The 26,591-nt window shown below is 37.2% G+C and overlaps 1 long non-coding RNA gene across 1 annotated transcript in view; it reads left to right on the top strand.

The window, feature by feature from the left end:
- LOC138920311 (uncharacterized) overlaps window positions 1-11,808 on the top strand; it is a 128,699-nt gene extending 116,891 nt beyond the window's left edge. The window contains exons 3-4 of the long non-coding RNA XR_011431230.1: window positions 7,049-7,136; window positions 8,238-11,808. This is a non-coding gene — a long non-coding RNA (uncharacterized lncRNA). The remainder of the gene's footprint in view (window positions 1-7,048; window positions 7,137-8,237) is intronic.
- The last annotated feature ends 14,783 nt before the right edge of the window (window positions 11,809-26,591 follow it).

Here is a 26,591-nt window from a genome sequence, read left to right as displayed (position 1 = left end):
GTGGAATAAGGAGGTTTATGTATAAAGAAATGCATAAGTATTAGATTGTATCTTCGTCATTTAACACTTATTCAAACACTTGTGTCAGGAGTGTTCTGCTTTGTGTGAATCCTTTCTACTTTAAAGGATATAATGAAGTCACATCTGAGGTCAAGTTGAAGTTCTGAAGTAGTGTCTAAGGCAAGAGGGTTACCCGTGAAGATCCCTTAGGGAGGTACCATGTTAATAACAAAAATGCTAGTTCTCAATAAATACAACACAGTTAGATTTTCCTCCAGAATTAAAGAGATAGCTATTTCTTTGGTCAAACAGCATGTAAAGTAGTTTGTTTGTGTTAGTGGCCATGTTGTATCTGTACATAAATCTTTAAACGTTTGAATAACATTCAACAGGTGACGTGCTTAGGTGTTAAAAGGCAGACTGGATCTCACATTTTAGTCTCACTCTAGAACATTCACCATCTAAACTGGTCTTCTTTTGTTCCCTTCCCACCTTTTCCCCTGATATTCACTGCTATGTAACGAATGCTGTGTGGTGCTAGTCCAGATTCAAGGGTAGGGAAGTTCAGTTTCAGCTCTCAGTTGAAAGAGTGTCAAGGATTTGTGATCTTCCTTAATCTGTCACACTCCCCTTTCCTGGTCTCTATTCCTAAACTTAGGGGCTTAAAACATCATTTATTTTGCTGATTATTTTCTTGCTTAGAAATTTGAGAAAGGTTTTGCTGGGCCAGTTAGCAATTTATACTTCATGTCTAGAAATCTCTCTAGGCAAATCCAAGAGTTCGGGAGGCAAACTTTATTTTCCATGCTATGGCAGGCGACCAGGTTGCCAAACATTTTGTTACGACATAACAATGTGTCCCTTGTCTTTGGAATCTAGTAATATTTTCCTTATTGCCCTTCAAGCCTTTACCAGCCGACTTGTCACACTCCTTCCAATTTCTGCCCACCGCCTAGTCCCAAAGCCATGGCCATATATTTAAGTTTGTATTATGTAACCTACGTTCAGGTACTGGATTCTATTCCATTTAATTACAGCCATATAAGAAATTACCCCAAAACTTAGTTGCTTGAAATGACAGTTTTATTTTCCTCAGTTTTGTGTAGCATGAATTCTAGAAGGGGTTGTTGGTTAGGCAGCTCATCTCAAATCCACAGGTTGTCGACTTCCAACATGACTTCTTCACTCACAACGAGTTGCTTCACCTGGGATGTCTGCCTGTTGAATCTGGCTCTTGACTGGAAGCTCAGCTCAGGCTCGTGATGTGTCCACAGGTAGTCTCTCCATGTGGCTTGTCATTCTTATAGTACAGGTGACGTGTTGGTTCCCAGAAGGAGCATCCCAAGACCAGGAGTATTTGTTTCCTGGGGCTATTTCCACAAACCGAGTGGCTTGAAACAACAGAACTTTATTCTCTCACAGCTTTGGAGGCTAGATACCTAAAATCTAAGTGCCGGTGGGGCCATGCTTCCTCTGAAGGCTCCAGGGAAGAATCCTTACCTCTTCCTAACTTCTGGTGGTTGCCAGCAGTCCTTGGCAATTTCTGCCTCTGTCTTCACATGGCCATCTTCCCTCTGTGTCTTTGTGTCTCCTAATATCCCTGTCCATATAAGGGTACCAGCCATTCAATTTAGAGCCCACACTAATCTATCATAACCTCATCTTAACTTAATTACAACTGCAAAGACCCTGTTTCCAAATAAGGTGACATTCACAGGTACTGGCGGTTAGGACTTCAACAAACAAAGTTTGAGGGGATACAATTCAGTCCACAACACTGAATGTTCCAAAAGGCCTGAGCTGAAGCTGTAAGGCTTAAAAATATAGTTATACACACTTAGAAGTCCTAGAATGTCACTTCTGCTGCATTCTGTTGATCAAGAAAGTCATGAGTGCCAGTTCAAATTCAAGGGTAGGAAAATCAGACTTCACATCTCAGTGGGAAGAGTGTCAAGGATTTGCTACCATCTTTAGTTTATCATGCTCTCCTTTTCTCCTTTTCTCTTTGTCTACCCTCCTTCCTTCTTTTCCTCTCAAGTACACTTTAAGTTAAATGTATTTATTATATAACTCCACTAGATGACTTATATATATGAACATTTAGGAAAAAAAGAGAACTTTTTGTTTTATAGTGGCTTCTATGATTTTTAATCATAAGTTTTCCTGAGAGATTGTGGGTGTAGTCCTCTGTGGGGGGGTGGGGAGAGGGAGGGAGGGAAGGAGGTGGGGAGAGAAGGTTTGCGCACTGAAACATTAAAATGAATGTATCCTCCCACAGACCCCCATGATTGATATAATGTTTTCTCACCCAATTCCAAGCACAAGCATTCTTTCTATTCTTAGAACTTTATCTGCTCCTTACTCAGAATAGCCTAGAAATCAGGTCAAAATTGAATTGTTCTTAGAGCTCCCATTTAAGAGACCATGGAATAGATTCACAGAGAAGGAAGTTTGTTCAGTCTCTCAAAGGAAGGCCATCAGGAAAGAATTAAGGGACCACATCCCTTTGTCTTATGAGAGCTCTGCTATGTTACTGTTTTGAGGTTCCAAAATGTTGAATGCGTAGCAATTCCATTTCTGGCTCTTGGCCACCATATCAGGATTGCTTTCTCAAACAGAGGCCTCCAGGAAACATACAGATATCATGGGCCTTGTGAATAAAAGCAAGTTATGACACTACCTCTTAACACTTCTCAGTGTAGTTGTATGAAGGTTGTATTATTTTTCAAAAATATTTATTGTCCCTCCTAGTAGGAAGCTCTTCCCCTGCCCTCCCACTCAGCCCCTCCCTGATGGACCTGTGTCCTTCCTTGCCCACTGACTTCACACATGGCCACCTGACTTTCTTTGCCCAGGTAAACCAAATGGAAGGGATCTGTGTCACTTCTGAGCAAAAACTTTAAGTGCCATCATACGGTTCTGTTATCACCTTGCCAGAGACTGGCATGTCCCCATAGGTCTTCAACCTTGACCTGCATCCTGGAATGATGGAGCCAGGCCCATGCCACATCACAGTGATAGTATAACATGAGCCAGAAACAAACTTTTGGTGCTTTAAGTCATTAAATTTTTCATAATCTTTGTGGCTGCAGCATAACTCAAAATGACTCATACATTGCATGAGAGTAAAACCTTTCCATGGAAACGGTATGTGCCCCTTTTCAAAGGAGGCTCTCCATTTCAGTATTGCTGGGACGGTTTCTGTGGATACATAGATCTAGATTTTGTGTTCATGTGGGTCTTTGAGTAAGGAAGTATCATTCAACGCTTAAATGATTGGAATCTGCAGTTGATTTTGTCTCCACTAGCTGTTTGTGTGACCTTGGGCAAATTGCTAACCTCCTTAAGCGTCTGTCATCTTATCTAGCAAATGGGACAATAATACATACCTCAGGAGATTATTAAGAGAATTCGATTAGCCAAATCGGTTGTTCTCAGAAGGGGTAATTTTGCCAACCAGGAGACATGTGGCAATGTCTGGAGGCATTTCTGATGGCTACTAGTGGGCAAGGAATGCTACTGGCGTCTAGAATGGAGAGGCTAGGGATGCTGCTGAACATGCTGCCATGGACAGGACAGCCCCCTGCAACAAATAATTTTCCAGCCCCAAATGTCCAGAGTACTGCAATTGAGAAACCCTGAGCTAAAGTTCTTATTCAGCGCAATGCTTGGCACAAAGTGAGAGAACAATGAATGTTTGTCATGTATGATATTACTGAGTGGGCTTAAATAACAACTTGGAAATACTTTGCAGTTATTTGTTTATAAATCAATACCAATTTTCAAGTTCGCTGTAAAGATCCGTGCTCAACTATAAATATATAACTAGAGAAAAAAATCATTGTTCTTTCCAATGGTTTGACAATGACATTCTGTAAATCCCACAGTAGTTATATCAGTAGTAAATAGAAGAGGCTAGAAATTCTCCGAAGTTTCATATGATTCTTTATGATACAGTTCAATTTCTGGTAATTATTGTCAGCATACGATGTATGCTAGACAGGGTTTATAAAACCATGTGCATTTAAAATGTTATATAGATATGTAATGCATAAAAGTAAACTACCTGAGTAATAAATATATTTACCCAATGCATAAAAGTAAACTACCTGAGTAATAAATATATTTACCCAAAGAGTAAATAAAACAGCTCATAAGAAGTTGTTCCAATTATGCAGGTAAACACTACCTTCTATTTGTGACTTTCTTTCATTGCTTTGAGTCATGGCAATAAAACCCAGAAATATTGTCTTGCAATGAAATGGAGAAGTGACATCATCTAAAGCTCCCAAAAAGCTAATCTAAAGTGTCGCTGTCCTAACTCTTTTCTTTTGTCACCGTTCAAGGGAATTCCAGAATTGCTTTAAGAGTCTACCCTTCCCAACAAGAAACTTTACTGTAGCTGATAATTAAGGCCGGGAATGAATTGTATGGAGAGCTATTGGTCTTAGTGGAAAGACTGGCAGATATTTGGCTTCTAGTGTTGGGGACTAACTGTCTGGTAACCTTGGAGCACTCATTTGCTAGGCGTGAATTTACTCTTCTCTAAGATGAGGGTGTAGAGTTAGGGCTTCTCTACATTCCTCTCCAGCTTGTACATTATATGAATTCGTGTCTCCATGTGCTCCATTTTACACCTACAATCTTTCAGATCCATAGGAGCACTGCGGTGGTTTTTAATGTCATTTAAATGCGAATAAACATGCGAAAAAGAGTCTTAAAATCATTGCTGATTCACTGCTTTTGCCTAGGTTCGAATATTGTTTTGCTTTTAGACTGTCACTGGGTTTTTTGTTTCTTTGTTTGTTTTTTTAATTTAAAAATCTAGCAGGAGACTAGCTTCTGGCATTGAAGAACAGGAAAACATAGTAAAATATCCTCCCAGATATTTTAAATAGGAAACAATGATAGTAATAATAATAGCTACCATATGCTGGGATGGTGCTAGATGCTATGCTCTGTGCTGGAGATTCCATACATTATCTCAGTTAATTGCAACAATAACCCTGATATGGAGATGTTATTAGCCGTTTTTCATGTGAGTGAACTGAGATTTAGTGAACATTCAAAACCACTTGTGTGCTTCTTGTAACCAGGGCTGTCAAGCCCGTGCAGGGTCCTAACCACCACACCTTACAGATAAAATGCCATTATTTGACACCATTCACTCAAAATAATAGCAACATGAACTTCTTTGGAAGTGAGGACACACTTATCTTTTCTGAAGGTGTGATTTCGTGTTGCTTCTCTGTGGGGGTGTTTCTCGTTCTATCCTTGTCTCTTCTCACATCTCCCTCATTGCTCACTATGCAGTCTTCATCTCCCTTTCTCTCAGGCCAGCTTAGTGGCAGTGAAGGAGAGACCACGCTCTAACCTAAAGGTTACGGCAGGATGAAAAGTTGATGAAATGCTTGTAGGTGGATAAAATGAGCAGTGGTTCCCTTCCTCTATTTCTCCTATCAGGCACATGGATTCTGTGTGGGTTTAAGTAATTCAATTTGGATTAGGAAAATCTAGCTGTTCGCCAATCATGTTGCTCGTGTCTTTGGAAATCCTCTTCCTCTAGATGGAAGAAGAAGATGGGTATGAAAGATAAGACTGTGGTCCCCAGAAGGCATCCCTGCTGACTTTAAGTGCCAAGTCCCATTCAGGAAGATAGCCCGAAATATGAGAATGCATATTTATTCTTTTCACATACATAAATTCTCTATACCAATATCAACGTGTTCTTGGAAAAAAATATAAATAGTATTTCACTTCTATTACTTATTTAGCATTAAAAATCTCTAAATAAAACTCCTGGGGCATAAAAAATATATTCTAAGATTTTTCTACTTCTACCTTTTAAGACTACTTACTATGTGCCACTTTTTCATGTAATATGTTGTTTAATCAACATAACAACTCTCTGGGTTAAATGCTATGGTTGTCATCATTTTACAGATGGGAAGACTGAGGCTTAGAGGGTTTAATCCCTTGCTCAGTGATCTACAGCCAAGAGAGAGTAATTCCAGGATGGAAGCTCAGGCCACGTGACTTATAGTGTCCATGCCCTTAACCATTATATCAGTCTACTGGGCAGAAAGAAATCAGATTCAACCATACCCAAATCCTTTCATCCTAAATTTTTTAAAGCCTTGCTGAAAAGATATTTGTTACTCAAACATTTGTATAGTTTTTCAGAGTCTAAATCTGAGCAACTAATAGAAAATTACTTGAAGAAGTGATAGTTGAAAATCTATATCTACTTGTAAAGATTGGATTCATGAAAGTGATTTGTGTTATTTCATATAGGAGTCTCCATAACTTTGTGAACTCTTTTTGCTATAAGCTAAATATATTACACTTAACTCCATTGGTGGCACTCCTATCCTGGATCTGAAAATTAAGCTGTGATTGGACTTTCGTTATTATGAGTTATAACAATTCTGCAATTAGAATGGAACAGGTAGCCTGTGACTATTAGACTAATGAAAGATGAATCGAGTTTTTATAGGCTGGCTTGGAGCTAGAACAGACTGTAATTCTGGCACAGCTCAATTTAGATATCAGAGCTCTTATTTCTGTGTACATTACTCTTACCTAGTTTCTTAAATTGCATTGAGAAATAATTAATTACACAATTCCTAAAAAATAATATAAGTTAAAGAAGAAATAAGCCAACAATTGTGCTGAAATCTCATGGGGCAAAAAGGAATCTGTTTGCTTAGCAGTTTCATAGATTAAATTTTATAATTTGCATCCCTTTCTGTTATTGAATTTATAGCTGAGTTCTTGGATTTTTTTTCATCTTATGATGTCTGCATTTATTTCTTTGTGTCATTAATATAAAATGTTTTCTTTTGGCTTCTGTTATGTAATTTAGCAAAGTCCTTGGAGATATGGTCTTATCCTTCAAAGTGGGGAAATTTCTGTTGAATCTTAGTAAATTCTGATTTACTTCCAGCCATAAGAAAAAAGGAGAATTTACCAAAGTGGCAATTCAATTTGTAAACTTGGAGAACATTTCTCTCTGTCTCACTCCATTTTTTTTTAATTCTTCCCTCAGATTTGCTATGTCCTTCTCATCCAGTCATCCCTGGCATCAGCATCTTCCTGGAATTTACATAGAGGAAGGAGAAGATAAAGGAAAAAAGGTGGGGAGGTGTTGCTTCTCAAGATTTTTCCCTAAAGTCTAACTTAGGAACATTCCCTTGAACACAGCTACAAGGGAGAGCATTAAAATGTAAAGGCTGTCTTATTTTGAAGTATTCTGTTTATGATCAAGACCTCTCCCGAGCAAAATTTATAAGCAGTGAAAACATGTGTTTGAGATTCTTAGTCTTTTCTGTCTGTGCTTCACACCCACTTCTGTTTTCCATAGTCTTTCAGTCTGTCACCCCCACATACCTTGGCAGGTCTTCAGAATCCACCCAAAGTCTTATTCATGCTTTATAGGGGACCTGCTTTTAGGAAATGATGTCGCTCCATATATTTAATATTTTAAACATCTAGTGAATAAAAAGATTCTGGATCTTGTATTGGGATGTGGATTCTGGAATAGAGTGGAGTAAAACTTAGTCCCACAGGTCCAGGATATTAACAAGGACAGCTGAGTGGGAGAAAGAGAGAAATCAGTGTACTGCTTTAATTGTGTGTGAGTTCTGTGATATGCTCGAAACAAGAAGTAAACATTTCTACAATATACATCATATATATATATAATATTTTCTCTTTCCCAGGAATGTATAATATACATTACATGTTCAAGGCAGCAGTGCTTTTTAAGTTAGTCTTTAACAATTTGATCAATCCCTGAGAGCTTAACAAAAATCTATGATGGCTAACCAGAGTAAATTAAAACCACCGTTAAAGTTTTATGGTGTATCTCCCAGTAGTGAGCCAGACTTACAAAGAAATAAGAGGAAAGTACTGATCAAACTGTGGATTGAACAAGTTCACAAACAGATCCCTTGAAGCAAACATGGACACATGAGGTTAGTGATCTTGTCCTGAATGCGTTAAATTATGTAAATCATCCAGGCAACTCTCTTGTCTTTGAGTCCCTATTCTCTAAGCATCTAAGTGATTATAATTTAGCATCCAATGCAGATCTGTTCAAGAGATACAGAATATTCTGGTCATGAGCTTCTGCATGATTGTTACAGTTTTCATTGCTGATTAATGCATTGATGGTTTGTTTTACATGTCGTTCTCTGTGAGCTTGGTTAATGTGGACTGCCCTCTTCTCTCCACAGCTGATAAATTAGGTTTCTGAGCCTATATAACTGAAGGGCAGACCTTGGACTGCGGTGAATTCAGTAATGGAAATGTCCTCTTACAGCCTCTTGGAGGCCAGCCTGCCTGCTTCTGTGGAGACATTGTCACTTTACTGTGCTCCTTTATTTTGGAATTCCACATTTATAATTACAAGAGAGAACTCAACACATAAAATGTGTTTTGTTGCAGGGCATTTGTCTCCTTCCAGCTAAATGTGCAGAGATGGATTTTTTCCTTCCTTTCTCTTCCTTTCATTTTTCTTCTAAATTTTATATGGATCTTGCCTCTAGAATTAACTGAGGTTAAGAAATGTTCATAACAATACATTGAAAACTGTAAGAAGAATCTGCAGGGCTCAGTTGATGGTGGGAAGAGTAGGAGGAGAAAGACAGAAGTTCCAGCATCATATTTTCATATTGTATAAAATAGCTCTTTTCTGTGTAGTTAAAAGATGTGTAACGTGTATTGTTGCTGTTCATGCTGATGTCAAAGAGGGGAAAGACAACTTAAGTACTTGGTTAATTCGTAAGTATGTTTGATGCAAAGGACAAATAAACATAACTTCATGAATATATAATGTTGCTGATGGCAGCTGAAATTATTTCTGGCCATCATTATGGCTTTTCTCCAAGGTCAATGCTGCCTGTTTGCTGGTAAAGTTGTCAAAGGGTTTTGTTATCCTACTTGAACTGTGTCATAGCAGCCACTTAATTTCTGAATCACGTATTCCAGATTCTGTGCCTTGAGCCATTGCCCGGCATCTCAGAGAATTCCATTTCTTGGAGGAGCTGGCTGGGAAATAGTATGTTTTATACTTCTCCTGTCTCTGGACAGGATCCTTCTGTCAAATTCCGGGCTGAGATGGCTTGATTTCCTCTTTAAAAAGGAGCCTTCACTGTGGAATCCCCTTAGGGAGATTTCTCAGGAGACTGATCAAAGTTTTATGAAAAAATATAGGGAGATGAGATAACTCAGAGACAATAGAACATGATAGACACTAATGGCATGGTCACTGTAATCTAAACAGCATGCTCCTTTTTTTCTCTTTTTACATTAGTGTTTTTCCCCCTCACTATAAATGCAAACCCATATACCCTAGGAAAATACTTGAAAATATTTTTGTCCAGTATTTTTTCTAGGCATAGAAATATTTTTCCTGCAAGGTTTATTGTATACATTTTGATTTAGTGCTTAAAGAAAACATAAATGCATACTTCCAAGGTAAACATTCCCAATGTCAAGATTACCATTAACAACCCCCTCCTTTTTGTAGCATTTCATGGTTTATCAAACATTTTTACATATTACCAGCAAGGAGAGATAACATAATTTGTTCTAGATTGAAATGAAGAAACTAAGATTGTTTAGGTGTCTAACGGCCAAGACCAAAATCACATAGCTTGTGAATACTAGTGGTCAATGTAGGTCTTTGGTTACATAGAATAACATGGGAAGAAAAAGGCCCCCAAAGTCTTCACATTTGGCTCATAATATTTTCATCATACTGTGCTACTTTATATTAATGTAAGAACACAAAAATATAAGCTACAGTGAGAAAAGCATAGAGTCATACTCTACTGAAGTGTAAAAATGAATTAGCTCATGAAAGTAGCCAGGAGAACATGGTAGAAGCATGAAAACAGACAGAAATATCCGAAAGTCATATTACATTCATTAATTCATTTATTTAACCATTCAGCAAATATATACGCTCTATTAGCCAGTTATTATTATACTTGGTCCCAAGATGCCATCATGGACAGAGTAGACACGATCTCAGCTCTCATTGTGAATTTAGTCTAGTGAGAGAGATAGACATGAATTATATGAGTAGATAGTTATTAACTGTCACAGAAGCAAGAGAAGAAAGTCAAGGAGGAGCTATGAAACTGGAGAACAGGGGCTCCTGATTTAGTCAGAGCTATCAGGGGAGGCTTCCCTGAGGAAGTGACATGGGATATAACACGTGAAATATAAACTGGAGGTTGTAAGCTGAGGGGAATTAGGAGGTGTTCACGTCCTAACAGGGGGACACGCATGTGAAAGTGCCCTGAGTCAGTAGTTGGCATGCTGCTTGGAAGAACTGAAAGAAAACCAGGGCGTGGATCACAGAGATGAGGCAACAGCATTGTTCGCTGAGGGAGAGAGAGCAGGAGACGTAGAGGATTTTGTCGACCATGCTAGATCTTTTGAATTTTAGCCTAAGAACAGTAGAAAACTACTGACTCAGAGGCATAAATTGATCAGGTAAGTGTTCTTCAAAGGACCACTCTGTGGTTCTAGTTCTAGAAAGGCAGAGTGCCTTCTATCAAACTAACCCTTGTGCAGATGGCAATAATAAATCAGAATTGCCCTTCCATCTCTTCAAGAAATTTACTAAGTAATAAAAACCCTCTTCTCCAGAAAACTCCAGGCCCAGATGGCTGCATTGGTGAATTGTATCAAAAATTTAAACAAAGAGAAATCACCACTCTTAGACAAACCCTTTCAGAAGAAAGAGGAAGAGGAAATATGCTACAGTTTGCTTTATGAAGCCAGCATGATCCAAAATCAATATGTTCATTACACGAAAAGTTCAGAACAATATCCCTCAAGAACATAGGTGCAAAAATCCTTAACAAAGTGTAAGCAAATCAAATGGAGGCATAGATGAAAAGGATAATGCATCAGGCCAAGTAAGGATTATCCTAGGAATGCAAGGGGTTTTAATATTTTAAATACAATCAATCTAATAAATCATGCTAACTAGGTGAAGGAGAAAAAGTCACATGATGATGTCAATCAGTGCAGAGAAAGCATTAGACAAAATTCAACTTCCATTCTTAGCAAGACCCATCAAAATGTAAAAATAAAAAGGAAGTTCCTCAACCTGATAAAGGATGTGACAAAAATCTACAAGTTGTATCCTATGTATTCTTAACTTTAGCAATACCATCACAGCAAAGAGCCAGAAAGACCTGGAAAGAGCATTCAGCTTGTCATTCCCTGGGGTGATGTTTTTATCAGTCACTTATCAAACCTCTTGGAAACTCTTTTGTTCATATATAAAATGGGGACACTAATAATACTTACCTTAAACAGCTTTTGAGAGGCTCAAATAATTTAAATAGGTGGACGTGCTTTAAGTGTCATGAAGTGCTGAATAAGCTTGATTTGATGGTGATAATGATTATGAACCTGAATAATTAAAGTTCTTTAACTTTCTCTAACCAGTAGCCTGAAAGCCCTAGAAGAGGATTTCCCCTAACTTTATATTACTGCAAGGTAATTAGGGCCCAAGAAGCAATTGAGATATTTAAAATTCATGGGGCAGCCTGATTGCCTAGTGGTTAAGTTCATGTACTCTGCTTCAGAGACCCTGGGTTCACAGCTTGGGATCCTGGGTTCACAGGTTGGGATCCTGGGTGTGGACCTAGCACTGCTTGTCAAGCTGTGCTGTGGAGGCATCCCACATAGAAAATAGAGGAAGATTGGCACAGATGTTAGCTCAGTGACAATCTTCCTCACACACACACACAAATAAAAAAAAAATTAAATGAAATAAAAAAATAGATATTTGGGGCCAGCCCAGTGGCACAGCAGTTAAGTTTGCACATTCCACTTCGATGGCCCGGGGTTCACTTGTTCAGATCCTGGGCGTGGACTTACATGATGCTTGTCAAGCCATGCTGTGGCTGGCATCCCACATATAAAGTAGAGGAAGATGGGCATGGATGTTAGTTCAGGGCCAGTCTTCCTCAGCAGAAAGAGGAGGATTGGTGGCAGATGTTAGCTCCAGGCTAATCTTCCTCAAAAAAAAAATATATATATACATATATATGTATTTAAAATTCTTTGTCCGGTGTCTCCTTTTGAGTTATCTGACTCTTGTTAACTCTGTTCTTATAGTCAGATGGAGAGTTTCTAGACGTGAAGGTCAATAGATAATGGGGCCACTTCCTTGAGCCCCTGTTGAGGAGCTAGTAAAAGAAAATAGGGAAATAATGGATTAAATTATTATTTGCTAATTTATTAGTAGATTTTAATTTTTCAGATTTTCCCTAATGCCACCAGCAAGGGCAATTTATAGTCACTCTGTCTCTTTCTTCTGAAAAATAAGTCACATTCTTCTTCTGAATCCAGAGGGGAGAGAGAAAGAGAGAGAGAGAGTGATCCTAAAGAAGTCTGCAAGATATAGAAAGCAATCTTAATGCTTTTTAATATTCCTCACTCCTTGCATCATACTAATTGCAAAGCTCAAAAAGTGTCCTTAGTGCTTGATAAAAGTTTATAGCAGAGGCAACTGGAAAGTACATGATATTTATGCGGAAATTAGCAAGGTCATTACTTTTTAAAACTATTTCTATTATTGATAACGTATAAATCTTAATGAGATTCCCCCCTAGGGCTCAGGTGCTTCTAATTCAGATGTCAAAATGTAAGAAATTATAATTCCGTAACAATAGTGAAATGATTATTCTTTTTTCATGTGGCTCAAAGAAATTCACAAATCTTATGTTAATTCATTGATTGTCACAAGTCCTGCATTGTAATTCAGACATATTTCTCTGTTTCTATTATAATTTGGTCTCAGTCAACCAAAGGAGGATCTAAATCTGGGACTGTAATGATGAAACAGATTTTTGGATAGGGACCCAAAATTATGAAAAAAGTCAGTGGTTGTCTGGGTAAACCTTTGGTATCTGGCAAAGCAATAGGCTTTGGGATTTGCGAGGATTTTCGAAATCACATGTTTACAATTGCTGATTGTACACATGAGAAAACAGTATTCATCTGGAAGTAGAGCCCCACAGGTCAGTGGCTTGACTTCAGACCCCAGAAGAGTTTAGGGGTTAGGTCGGGGGCCTAAGATTCAGAGATATTGTCATAAGGGATGAGAATGGTTAGGTCTAGGCTCAGCAAGTCTAAACCAGAACAAAGGAACTGGAGGTGAGTTTTAAGGCAAGATGTTAGTGTCATCAGCAAGGCTGGAGCACAGGTGCTAGGATTAGGTGTGTAGTTTCAAGAACTCACAGCAGGATTGGTCTCAAGTGAGTCAGAATGTGATAGACAGAGCTCCTTTTACTTCTCCTTTCTGATGAAGGGGTAGTCCCCAATTCTGACCCCACGCTGGGAGTTTAGTGTTCTGAAGGGAAGGTTTGAAGCCCGGAGTTCAGTATCTGAGGGGTGGGGCTTCTAGCTAGAGAGGGTTAGGTTAAGAATGGAGAGAACTCTGGCTATTCTTTCTCTGCCTATACCCGACCCCGAACGCCTGCGCTTCTACTTAGCCCTCGTTCCACTAATTCCATTAATATCTCAAGGGCCATTCCTCTGGAATAATACCACCTTGCTTACAGTAAGACCACTGAAATAGAGGCATGCTCCTAGTGTGGACTGGTTTGTTAGACCAAAAGACTTGAACAAATCACTGACGTGACAGTGATTGTCACAATGGGACCTCTTTATTTTGAGTAATCACAGGGACTGAATATAGGGCCCTGGGCAGATCAGATTTCCTGTATTGTCACATTCAAAGTACAGTCCAGCAACTAGTAGCAAAGTGTTTCCTAACTTTAATTGTGTCTCTTGAAACACGGTAAAGGAGATCTGAATTAAACCCATCGAAACCATTCTTAAAGTGATTTTTCCTTCCCAATTCCCTCTATTCTAACGCCTCCCCAGAGGTTCCCATTCTCTGGATACTGAATATTTCATTTTCAATACTGTGGAAACTCCTCTCTAGCTCACTTACCGCTTCTCCACTCTGCACCATATCCCTTGCTTCTCACCTGGTAGGGGCTGCCAAGATGTCAGCTACATACTACTGGCAATATTGAATCGCTCTAGGAAGACCAAAGGACACAGGAGATTCATTTGTTCCCCCTGACCATGATACACAGAACTCCTAGGTACAGTTTTTTCAATCTGACTCTTTTTATCACAAAATATTTTGCAAGTATTTCTAGATAATTAAAATTCTCCACCTTATTAACCATTAAATGAAAGTCAGGGACTCTGATAAAGTTGCTAAATTTGATATTGAGTGTGTGGACATAGAATGGCAAATTATATGCAGGTTTAAAGTTGAAATATTGAAGGATTACAACATGAATGATCCCATGAGTCATGTTTGAACTCATCAAAACTAGCAGATACTATCAGTGGGTGATTCTATTCTAAGAATGTTCTAGTCCAATTCTTGGTAAACAACTAAGCAAATTTGTGACTTCCAGCAATTTACTTAAATTCTTCAGTCTTCATTTTTATCATAAGTAAATGTAGGGAATTAACCTAGGTTTATCTCTGATTTTCTTCTAGGCTATAAAACTTTATGAAAAATCACCAGGGATGGGATAAATTCCCAGAATAGCTGCTTTTTATACATAGCACTTTCTGTATGAATTTCCTGTAACCTCATTTACCATTCATTGCTGTTTACTTGACATCATTCATATTTCACTGAGACAAGTTTTCAAAATTCCTTTTAAATGCTTCTTAAACACAAAATGCTTTTAAAATGTCTTTTTACGTAATGGTTATCAAATTTGGGAATTATCCTTAACTTGCTTTAAGGTAATTAATTAAAATGAATGAATTATACACACTTTTCCTCCTATAAATGACGAGGAAATATGTATCCCCCTCTTCTTAAGTCTTGCTGATGTTCCTTTTAGTTTTAATGCATTATTTTTAGACATGCAGACTTATTTACTTATTTTCTGTGGAAATCGGTCTCATATGAATTGTAGGTTTTTAGTAACTTAATGCGATTCAAGTGTTTTGCGTAAAATAAGGTTCTTTTTGATTTATTGTTTTCAATTTAAGGCCTAAAGTATTAATACAAAAGTAGAGTAACATCTTCCAAGTATTTCTAGTTACTGGGGCCAGACGGAAAAGGAAAGGAACCAGCTAATTTTTAAATGACACTTTGCTGGTGCCTCCAGAGTAGGACTTTATTTTCTAAGGACTAGAAAAGTAGACTTTTAAAAGTTCATGTTTACAACTAAGAAAGAGCATAGATATGCAAGTTTTTCAAGTTTTATCATTTACTAGATATGTGATCTTAGAAAAATTACTTAAGCTCTCTAGTTTCAATTTCTTCAACTAATAAAATGTGAAAAATACCAGCTGTCTCAATGGATAATTTAAGAATTGAGCTAATACATATGAAGTATTAGAACCTGGTGAATGCTCAATGACTAATATTGCTATTTCTTTAAAGGATTTCCCTCTGAGTTGTTAAGAATAAATAAAGATAGAATGATTCTCAGAAATCGAGATGATGAATGGGGCCCGTGTGAGGTGATGTGGGAATCATTTGTATTGTATCATCAGAATTTTAATTAGACTTTTGTTTTTTCAGAAACTACCGATAAACACAACTGAGTTAATTTAGGCATAATTCATTCTTCTGTAAACACAGTGGTTTAAGAGGTACGCAGGTTGCATCAATTGCCTTACTCTATAAAAATTGATGCATGAAGTAGGTCCAATTATCCAAACTGATGTACATTTACTATTTTATGGCCTATTTTAAAAAGCAAATTTGCTACCTCTATAGAGGAAAGGACGTTTGAGTTTGCTGAGGTATTGTGTAGAGGAGGCAGCGTTTGCTTAAAAGGTGGCAACCTGGAGTTCCACTCCCATCTTTAGCTAAACTCTTTATTCATTCATTCATTCATTTATTCAAGGGCCTCCTATGTTCCAGATACATATGCATTGCTTTCAGAGACTTTATCATCTAGTATGAAGCCTGGCACAGAATACTCGCTCATTCAATCTTTGGTGAATAAGGTCATAAGGAAGATGGTATGGAAAATTATAAATCAAAGGAAAATGTGATTCTTATGAAGTACCAAGGTAGTTCAGACGAATGAGAGAGCAAATCTTGCTGTTGTGCTCAAGAAGGCCTTAAGGAGCTGATATTGAGGGACATATTCTTGTATAAGTAGGATGCAAAGGGGAAAATGGGAGAAAAGAGGCGTGGATTCTAGAAGAGAAGATCTGAAATGATTTGCTTAAAAGGTCATCATGTGGTCGATGGGCAGAGTTACATAGACAAGGGCCAGTTATCAGCAGCTGGGCCTGCCTGATTACTCTGTTCCTCTCTCCCTGCATCTAGACCCATGATGCCCCAGAGGGAGGATTAATCTCCCTGGCGCTTCCCACAGGACCTTTCACTCCAGGTCCTCAGACTCTATCCTTACCTTTTTCTCGGCCACAAAGTTCTTTTCTTTCCAGATTTCGAACACTTTGTCCGTGCCTTCATACCCCTCTATCCAGCTTATTGCAATAGACTCATTAATTAACTGGTGTCCCTACTTCTACTCTTGCCTCCCATTGCCTGGCTTATTATCAACCCGGCAACCAGAGTAATTCTGTTGACATTTAAGTTGTAGCATGCTCTCCATGGTGCAACCCTCCAAAAGATAAGGTAATTTTTCAGAATCTTACAATCTGGCTCCCTATTACCTCTCAGACTGTTTAGACAATTTCACCTGCAGGACCTCACATCCATCAAGACTGATTATATCCATCAAGACCGGTCACTATTTCCTGGTAAATTTCTTTGATCTCTCCTTTTAAATTTTTATTAAATTAGTGTCAGTGTTCCTCTCAGTGGAACTTCTCTGAGAAGATGGAGTTTACCATTGGCATTAGGTTGAATGTGGTCAATCTCCAGTAGGGATTAACTGAGTGGAAATAACATTTGAGAGCGGGTAATGGGGGGAGGAACCATAAGTGTGTAGTTTGCCTCCAAAGATTCCCTTATGTTGGTGTCAAATTTGCTTGTGCATGGAACCACTCTGAATGTGCTCAACTATATTTGATGAGGTAAGAAAAAGAGAGATTATTAAAGAAGTAATGAAAATACAAATACTGGGGCCAAGAAGAATGGTCTTTAGATGAAAACATTTTCTTTTCTTTCTAGAAAAGAAAAGCAGACAATTGCTTTTTTTAACTCAAGGGCTACCCAAGGGTCATTCTCAGAAACTGGAATCATAAACTAATTAAGTATGAAGAAGTATCAGAAATTAGATACCTCATAATCAAATATGTTAGGAATTCACACCTCACTCATTGCCTCTTACTTACATGTCTTAGCTAAATATCACATCTGGATTTTATGTGTTTCACTTCCAAAGGAGTCTATTCCTTTTTCCCTCTGATTCCTGGGCATCTTTGCCTCCTCACTGGATTTCGGATACAGCTCTTCAGGTACATGTTGAAACCGCTCTTGGCAATCAATCCTAAACAAGCGATCCTCATGATCGCCACATATCCACTGTAGAAGTGAAATCCAATATCCAAAGTAAGATCAGAAACAAATATGGCAGATTTTTGTCTCCTTCCCTGAACTCCACTTCCATCACTATCAACCTTAACCAAAATATTTTATCACAAACGTGCCGTCTGTTTTACTGTCTTTCTTCATTTCCTCCATATAGTAGGTTGTGTGGTATAGTAGGTGGAAAGAGAAAGACTAGGATTCAGATACACCTTGACTGGAGTTTTGCCTCTGACAGTAGCTGAGAGTCCTGGAGTAATTGGCTTAGCGACATTTTCTCCCTTGATAATATAGAAATAATTATGTCTATCTTCAGGACACATTGTGAGCATTCAGTAAGAATATGTTGTGAAAAGCCTAAGAAACTGTAGGTTCTTAAAAGGTGTCAGTTTATTATCTTTCCCCATTTACATCTTCCTTTGCTCAATGGATGATGACAAAGTGATTGTTAAGATTATACAATTTAGTTCAATATGTGCTTATTTAGGGGGAAGAGGAGAGGTTATAATCTTATTTTCCTATTATAAAGAATATTGACTTATTTACTGAAGATTTTTTTTCTGGCTGACATATACAATTTTATTCTTTTTCTAAACAAGATGATGCTTTTCCCCTGGATTGGCCTGTGGCCAGGAAGAGCATTAACCCTGCTCTGAAGGCAGGGTGCAGTGTCGAGGGAGTGACAGAACTTTTCACTCTCTCCACTGAAACCAGGAGCCAGAACTAGAAAACGGATAAATCCTCTTCGTGAATTTTAGCTGACTCTTTTCCTAGGAAACTTCACATTTATATATGTTGTTTCACTGGGGTCCATTCTCTAAATCGATAATTCATTTTTTTCAGAATTTTTTTTAGCTATTTTTTGAAGCTTAATATAGAGTTTTCTCTTTTACCATTTCTACACTGTTGTCTTCCAATTTAGAAAGTCTTCAGTCTGGTTCAGTGATTCTTGCTGGAAAATTGTGCAAATTTCAGCAATATCTTCTGACATTTTGCCCAGAATGTGTAAAATTATTACTATTAATTATTTATAGAAAAGTTAGAGCTAGAAATGGTATGTTAGAAACAGTGCTTTATGAAGAACATACAGCATAAAAATCCTGACCCCAAAGAACTTAGCTCACAAAACAGAATTCTAACTCATAGCATTTAATGATATTATTGAAAGCCAAAATAAGCTTATAATTATATAATTATAGTACTGGCCCTAATATGTGTCAATACTAAGTTAGGCATGTGGTTAACTTATTCAGTAGGAGAGTGGTAGGTGAGTTCATAAGTCTAAAAATGGTTGAGGACTTGCAAATTTGTAAGTAACAATTATTTCTTGTGGTTGAATAATCTGATTTTGTAAATATCAAACTTTAAAGTCAATCTGAAGGATTTTGCTTGAAAATGAATCTGGAACCTGGCAGAAAAGCTTGATTGTGAGAATGCAGGATCTTGATAAGGTATGCTAAACGCTGTAATCTGTTAGCACAGTTATTCACTTAGTAAATACTTATTACGTGCTTAGTATGTATAAAATGCTATAGTGGCCAAGGTGGATTGAAAAAATGACCATGACACTGTCCCTGTGTTCAAGAGGCTTACAGATTAGTGGATATACGTATGCAAATAAAGAGTACAGTAACTTATGATAGATGCTAAAACAGAAGTCTTTTTAGGCTGGAAACAAATGCACAAAGAAGAGGGAAATCCACTTTGGCTGACCCTCAGTTGTCCAGGCTTGCATGAAAAATAATAATTAAGATAAACTAACGCCAGTTATTATATGCTGCAAAACTTCAGGAACGTGAATAGAGACATTTCATAGCTTGAGATAACCCTTAACCTGTAAGATAGTGTTTTAAAAATTCAGAAAATTTTAAGGATAACTGCATGTAGATGAAATTTCAGGTCCCCAATATTTCTCTGCTTCCAAGTCAATAGGAGGTAGAAGGTCTCACTTATCACCTATCTGAAAATTCTTGGGAATGGTAGCCAACACTGTGTGCACATTAACTCAAGTGCATTTTTGTGGGTAAAAAGTTTGTAGCTTGCATAAGAGTCCCAAAAATGTTTAGAATCCAAAAAAGATTATGAAGTTTTTAGAAAACTTGGTCACCTTTAAGTTTCACCATTAGAAGTTAAGTATTTATTTGAATAATTAATTTTAAGTTTTAAGAACAGATGCCCTGGAGTGCAGTGTACGTGGAGTTGTAGTAATTGATAAATTTTTCTGATAGGTAAAGGTGTCTGCTATTTCTAAGCTGTTTCCTCTAAATCCCTAAATATCGCAGAATTAGGACAATTTTATTTTTATATTTTGACTTTTATACCTTTGGTTAAAAATAAGATAAAAATCTATAGCTTGATTTACTGTCCTGCAGATGTGGGACTAACAAGCATTTCCCTTCTATCGATGGCTCAAGTTTTAAGAAAATAAGTATTTCCATACTTCTCCCTTGAGAATAGTCTTACTATATTATAGCAATGAATTAATTGCCATGTTACTTTAACTTATGATTTAATGTTATATGTTTACTATTTTCTTCTCTGCTTCTTTATATAATGAAATTAGGTTATTTACTTTTTTTTAAACAAACTTTTCTATAAAGTTATGATAGAATTTCCAGTTGCGGTAATATGCATCTTTATAATTAAATTAAAACCTAACCATGGGGCATCAGACAATCAAAGATAAAATTATTAATGTTTTGAGATACATTATTTAAACTATGACACACCTGGATTTGTTAAAACAAAACAAACTTCATGTTTCAATAGTATCCTATTAATTTGGTTCACCGTTTTAAAATGACAATAATATTAGTTATGGAAATAATGCAGCAGTGCATTAAAGCAAATGATAATTTCACTCAACTTCTATGACTAAACTTGAGCCCATGTTATGAAAAACTTGACAGATGTAGGTTTTATTTTCTTTAAAATTTTGTTTGGATCAGATGATGTGGCCCATCTAAGTGGGACCCAGCATGGCACAGCAAAATCCTACAAGCTTTCAGAATCTCACCCTGCCACTTACTGGCTATGTGTTGTTGCAGAGTTTACTCCTCTCTCTGAGAATCAGATTCCTCATGTATAAAAACAACACTGGAACTGTTATGATGATTAATAATAATGCACATAAAGTATTTATTCTAGTGTTTTATACATACTGATGATTCACCATGTTATCATTATTGATTGTCATGTAGAAACAAATTCAGATGACTTAAAAGAATCAAATGGCTCTACTGAAAAGTGCATGACAAGTCATTCGTTTTTCTCTAAACTTCAGTTTTTTCATCTACAAAATGAAATTGTTAGAGTATTCTGACATCCCATCCAACTCTAATTTCCCTACTTTTTGAAAATCAATTGAATGTGTTTCTGTATCAGAAATGACTATTCACTTATTTTAGCTCAGTGATTTGGGCCAAATCAAGTAGACATGATCAGAGACTAAGAAGGTACATTGTTCACATAGATTAAAATAGACGGTATGACACCAGAAATCATTGTTATCTAACTAAATGTGCTTTTAAAAATAAATTGATTAGAGATGTCTTAATCCAGTTTTCTACTATAGCCCACAGAAAAACAATACTATTTCTTCATTGTGCCACTTTCTAAAACTATGTTTTCAGCATTTAGGCTGTTCCATGTCTTACAGTGTAACCTGGGGATGTTCTCTTGACAAAATATGGTAAGTGTTGTGTGTCAGAAGCCACAACAGAGAAATAAGTCTTAATTTTAAGCAACTATGCAGTATTAGATATGTTTGGTTTTTGCAGTTATTCCTTATTCTGTCCTGGACAACATATTTCTCTAGGTTGCTTTATTTAGCATGACTCCTTCAAGAAAATGAGCCAACCTTCTTTTAAAGTGTCGATGTATAGGTGGGTGAGTAGCACCCTTATCAAGCCAACCTGACAGCATGGTGTTTCTTGAGAGACTGCGAGGTGAAGAGATATCTATAAATAAAGAAATGGAGTTCAAAATAGTGCACTCATTTCAATCAGTGTGACTGACAGAAACAAAAGTTTGTTAATTGTTTTGTAACTAATTTGCTTACTGAATTTATTAATACAAGGTGAAACATTATATTTCCTGAGCAAGAAATGACTGTTACAGAAAAAATTTTTTTTCTTGTCATAATTTTGATTTATTCCTTTATGTATTTATAACGCCACTTCATTTCAAAATAGACGTTGTCAGTAATCTTTATTAAATGAATGGTTTAAATGGGAATAACTATGGAAAAGTTAAGAACTAATAAATATAAAGTGGATCTATGTTTGCTGAGGGAAATTTTTGGAAAAAACTAAGGAATGAATAAAAGAGAATTTATCATTTTAGTCTATACTGATTTATTTCTTGACTTAAAAAGAACTAACAGAAATATTTCAATAAGAGAAGGATTTTCATTTGAGAGAAGGGTAGTAAATTTAGGGGTTTGCTATATTATCAAGAAGAACTGAGCTGAACTGACTGACTTCGAATTATCAATGTAATACATGTCTAGAGTTTTGAGTTAAATAGACGTACAGGCTGATAAGGAAGACTACTGGAATCTTGGTCAAACCAAGGGGCTAACCATCTCTGTCCTTTTTTTTAATTGAAGACATCTCTCTTGGAGTGCTCTGACCCCTTCCTCCAGTCTTGATTTCCCGATTTTTAGGCCTCTGCACAGTTGTCTTTCAGAAACATCCATTTACTGATCCCAGGGATTCTTTTCACCTCACAATACTATGTTCATTTTTTTTTTTTTTTCCTGAATCTGACGTCTTTTCTTTTTTGATTTGCTCTCTTGATTTGGTGACTCACATTGCCAATAGTTTCCTAAGACACTGGGCTTTGATGTTAAATGTTGAGTTATCCCAATTCATGGTGGCTATTTGGCTGAGGATAGAATTCTGGGTTTAAAATCCTTTTAATATAATTTTAATGGCATTGCTCCATTAATTTCTAACTTCCAGAATTGCATTTCAAAAGACTGATAGCATTCTAATAGCAATCTGTAGTATGCGATGGGATTTGTTTTTTTCTTTCTGGAAATTTTGATTGTCTCTTTATTCTTGGTGTTCTGAGATATCAACATGGTATTAATTAGTGTGAGTATATTTTTGGTTTTATTCCTTTTATTGTCCTCGGTGGGCCTTTTCAATGTGGAAGCTACTGTGTTTTAAACTTAGGATGGTCTCTTATGTTAAAGAATATAGGTAGTCTTTTATTTATCTGTAATCTATAGTCTTTTATCTCCTATTTTTTGTCTCTTCACCTTTTTGTTTTGCCTGTTTCTTGGAGATTTCCTCAACTGTATCTTCTACCCATTCTATAAATTAAAAAAAAAAAGCTTTTGCCATTATATTTTTAATTTCCTAGAATTCTTTCTTGTTTTCTAAAACTTCATATAACATGCCGCTCTTGCTTTTCAAACATACTCTCGTGTCTTACCTCTCTGAGAACATACATGAAAGTTTTTAATATTTTTTTCTTTGTTCTACTTCACTTCACTTTTCCTACTTCTAATTGTTTATACTGGTCATTGTTTTCCATGTAAGACCTATTTCTTAAAGGTCTTGGGACTCTTAGTTGTGTATTCCCACTCAAGAGGGGAAAAGCTGATTGAATATTCTTTGCATGGGGAGAATTAATGGACTGATGGTCCTCACAATTTTGTGATAATATGGAGATATTCTGCTACATTGAGAAGATACCAAAAGCCAGCACCTGAAGTTTTCTTTCTCTTGAGTGGGTTAATTTTATTGAAAAGAAATGGTGCAAAATCTTGACTGTGTATCATAAGCTTGATTGTCAGCTTCCTGGAAGCCAAGAATAGGAAAGAAATTTCAAGATTCAGTGTACAGAGTTTCACTTGCTGTACCACGGTGCTCACTTGTGTCAAACGCACCCGAGTCCAGGTAGTCTCTGGTTCACTGTCTCCAGAGAGTAACCTTGTAGTCTTCCACCTGCTCAGGGTAGAAACCTCGTGGGTTTGGGAAGGGCTCAGGAGGGTTAATACTTTTGACTCTACACCCTCTGTTATTAGAGTCACCTGGTGCTTCCAGTTCCTGAACTTTCATGGGTTATTTGTTCTGAATCCATTTTTTTAGTTGCCTTTTGACTGTAGTCGCTTGGGTTTCAGCTTTGTTTGTCAGCTAAGTCTGTAGCACTCGTTCCCTCTATCTTCTAAAATTTTAGGACTCATTGTTATCTATTCCTTCTTTCTCCCTGAGGTTTAAATTTGATTTTTTTTTTTTTACTATTATTTTAGAGGGATTTCAAAAGAAAGCAGAGATAAAGAAGAGTGCTGAATCTGCCATGTCTAATTCAAAACTTCATTCTCTAGAGATTTGAAAGAAAAAGGAAGGAATTACAATATTTGCATTGCATACATTTAGGCTTATCTAAATTTAGGTTTTGCTTTTTTGGGGGTGGGGAGAAGACTTGCTTTATAAGAGATCTCTTTTTCTATTTCTCAGTGCTAGTTATTAGATCTTAAAACATTTCTATTTTAACTTTTGGAATTTTTGGTATTGTTTATGCAGTCGTAGAACTGAGGTCCCATTCTGTTGCTGATTGTCACCTAAGGGTCGCCTTTGGCTTCTGAAGGCCTCTCTCTTGTCCTTGCCCATGGTGCCTACATCTCAGAACCAGCTCGCTCCTCATACTTGGAACCTCTCGGACTTTGCTTTCTGCTACATCTCTCCTGTTTTCCTCTTCTGCCTCTCCTCTGATTGATTCCTATGCTTTTAAAGGCTCATGTAATTACATTGTGCTCACCTAGATAATCCAGAATAATCTCCTTATTTTAAGGTCAGCAGATTAGTAATCTTAATTCCATCTGCAAAGTTCCTTCATAATAGTACCCAGGTTAGTGTTTTATTAACCAGAGAACAGGAATCTTGAGGTGAGGGTCATCTTTGGAAATTTGCTCCCCACAGGGCCTATATACTCATCTCATCTACATTCATTATTGGGCCACTGTAGACTTCCAGACCTTCTAAACTAGGATTTCTCTAGATCAGTTGCTCTCAAGCTTTGGTTTGTGCCAGAAACACCTGAAGAACTAACTTGAAGCTCACAGGCCCAGACTCTTAAAGAAGCATAGGGCCTGGCCCTTCCTATTTTTTCCCTGGTGATTCCAATATCTACCCAAATTTTCTCAACCTTGGTTATATGAGAAAACTACTTTGGGAGCTTTTTAAAATCCCAAAGCATAGGATGCACACAAAACCAATTAAATCAGAATATCTGAGGGTGGTGATCCATGTATCAGTATCTTTTAAATCTCTAAGGTGATTCTAGTTTGCTAGAACAATGACCTCAAATGTTACTCCATATATGAATGACCTGGGGATATTGTTAAAATGTAGATTCTGATTCAATAGGACTTTGGTGGGGACTAAATACTGCATTTCTAGCAAGCCCCTAGGTTGTGGCATGCTGCTGGACCATGGACCACTCTTTGTTTAGCAGGACTTTAGAACATTTTCACAGTCTTATGTCATGTGGGCAGTATGTCAGAAGCATTGCTAGGATTTCCACATATATTTCCTTTTTAGCAAGTTTGGATTTTTCATTTGCCAAATTATAGCCCTAGTGGTTCGATATCTAAGAAAAAATGGTTTAAAAGTCAGGTAGGACTTAGTGATGGACGAGTTTAATTATGTGTGTGTTTGTGTGTCTGCACGCATGGTTTTTGTTTGTTTGTTCATTCAAATACATTCTAACTCCTGGGAAAGCACAATGTGGTACTGTAAGTTAAAACCGAGATTTATCTGTTGTTCTCTACTCTAACTATAGTGTTACTCAGTGAGATGTCTCAATTGTTACTGTTTAGCTGTTGCAAAATATACCATTTATACACAGGAAAAAAACTATAAAAAGCTATGCTAAGTGGCTAAAGTTATAAATACGTGCTGATTGAAATGATTTTATGGATTCTTTATGAGGAACAATTATTAGACAAAGATTTGTTGAACTCTTCCTATGTTGAGGCACATAAGTCTGAGGGGATCCAAAGGTGAAAAAGACATGTTCCTCAAAGCTGAGTAACAATTGCAGAATGGGATATGCGCCATGAAAGAATTTTTCTTAAAGGCCATGGGAGGGTTGAAGAGAGACTTATCAGTAGTGCCTGAGAAAATTCAGAGAAATCAGTTAGAGGAAAAGGCATTTGAGCTGGACTTTGATATATGAGTATGATTTGGACTCATGTCTATGTATGAATAAAGATATAGAGAAAGGAAAATGCAATAATGTATAAGAAAGAGTAGCGTAATTAAACATAAGGGGGTTGGAGTGGAACAGAACTAGCAGGGGATGTTTCAAGCCGGAACGTTGGGAAATTTTGGATTGTAACAGTGAAGAGCTTGGACTTTATTTGCCAGGAAGCTGGAAACAAGTGAAGACTTTAGAGCAGAGAGCTGATATGACCTGAGTTGTGCTTTAAAAAGATCGTTTGACAGTGGTGTCAAAGATGAGTTGGAGCAGTGGCACAGGGCTGACTTCACTAGGCCAACACAGAGCTCCTTCCTGTTGAGCCAAAATGTGTTCTTAGAATCTTTCTCAAGGTAGTGCTCGGGGCATCCATTGCCAATCAGTTGAAGTTGGCACAGGGGACCAAAACAATTTGCCATTTTGGGGATGGAGGACAGGGGAGACACATCGGGAAATTAGGATTAGAGTAGGGTTATAAGGAGGTCCTGAAATAGGTAGTAATAATGGGAGGATATTATATAAGAAGAAATGGATTCTCAGGGCCTGTTGGTAATAGGACTTGGTAACTACTTTTAAGCGGTGCTGGGGGAGAAGAAGTCTGGACTGTTTCTTTCATGAGAGAGTAAGGCTAGATAGAGTTACATATTTGGTCATCCAATAATGATATTTGGAAAGACAAGACCAGCTTACAATGGTAAGTACAGATAGAAAAGAGAGTGGTAGAGATAAAATCCTTGGAGAAATCTAGACTTTGGAAGTAGCAGCCTGCATATAAGTTGAAGAAAGTAGCAGAGAAGCACCAAGGAGGCAGTAACTGAACTAGCGTGTGGTAGATACCCATTGAGAAGACAAT

This window comes from Equus caballus, chromosome 23 (assembly GCF_041296265.1).
Source record: "Equus caballus isolate H_3958 breed thoroughbred chromosome 23, TB-T2T, whole genome shotgun sequence".
NCBI classification, from domain to species: domain Eukaryota; kingdom Metazoa; phylum Chordata; class Mammalia; order Perissodactyla; family Equidae; genus Equus; species Equus caballus.
This window is presented reverse-complemented; position numbering and strand designations above follow the sequence as displayed.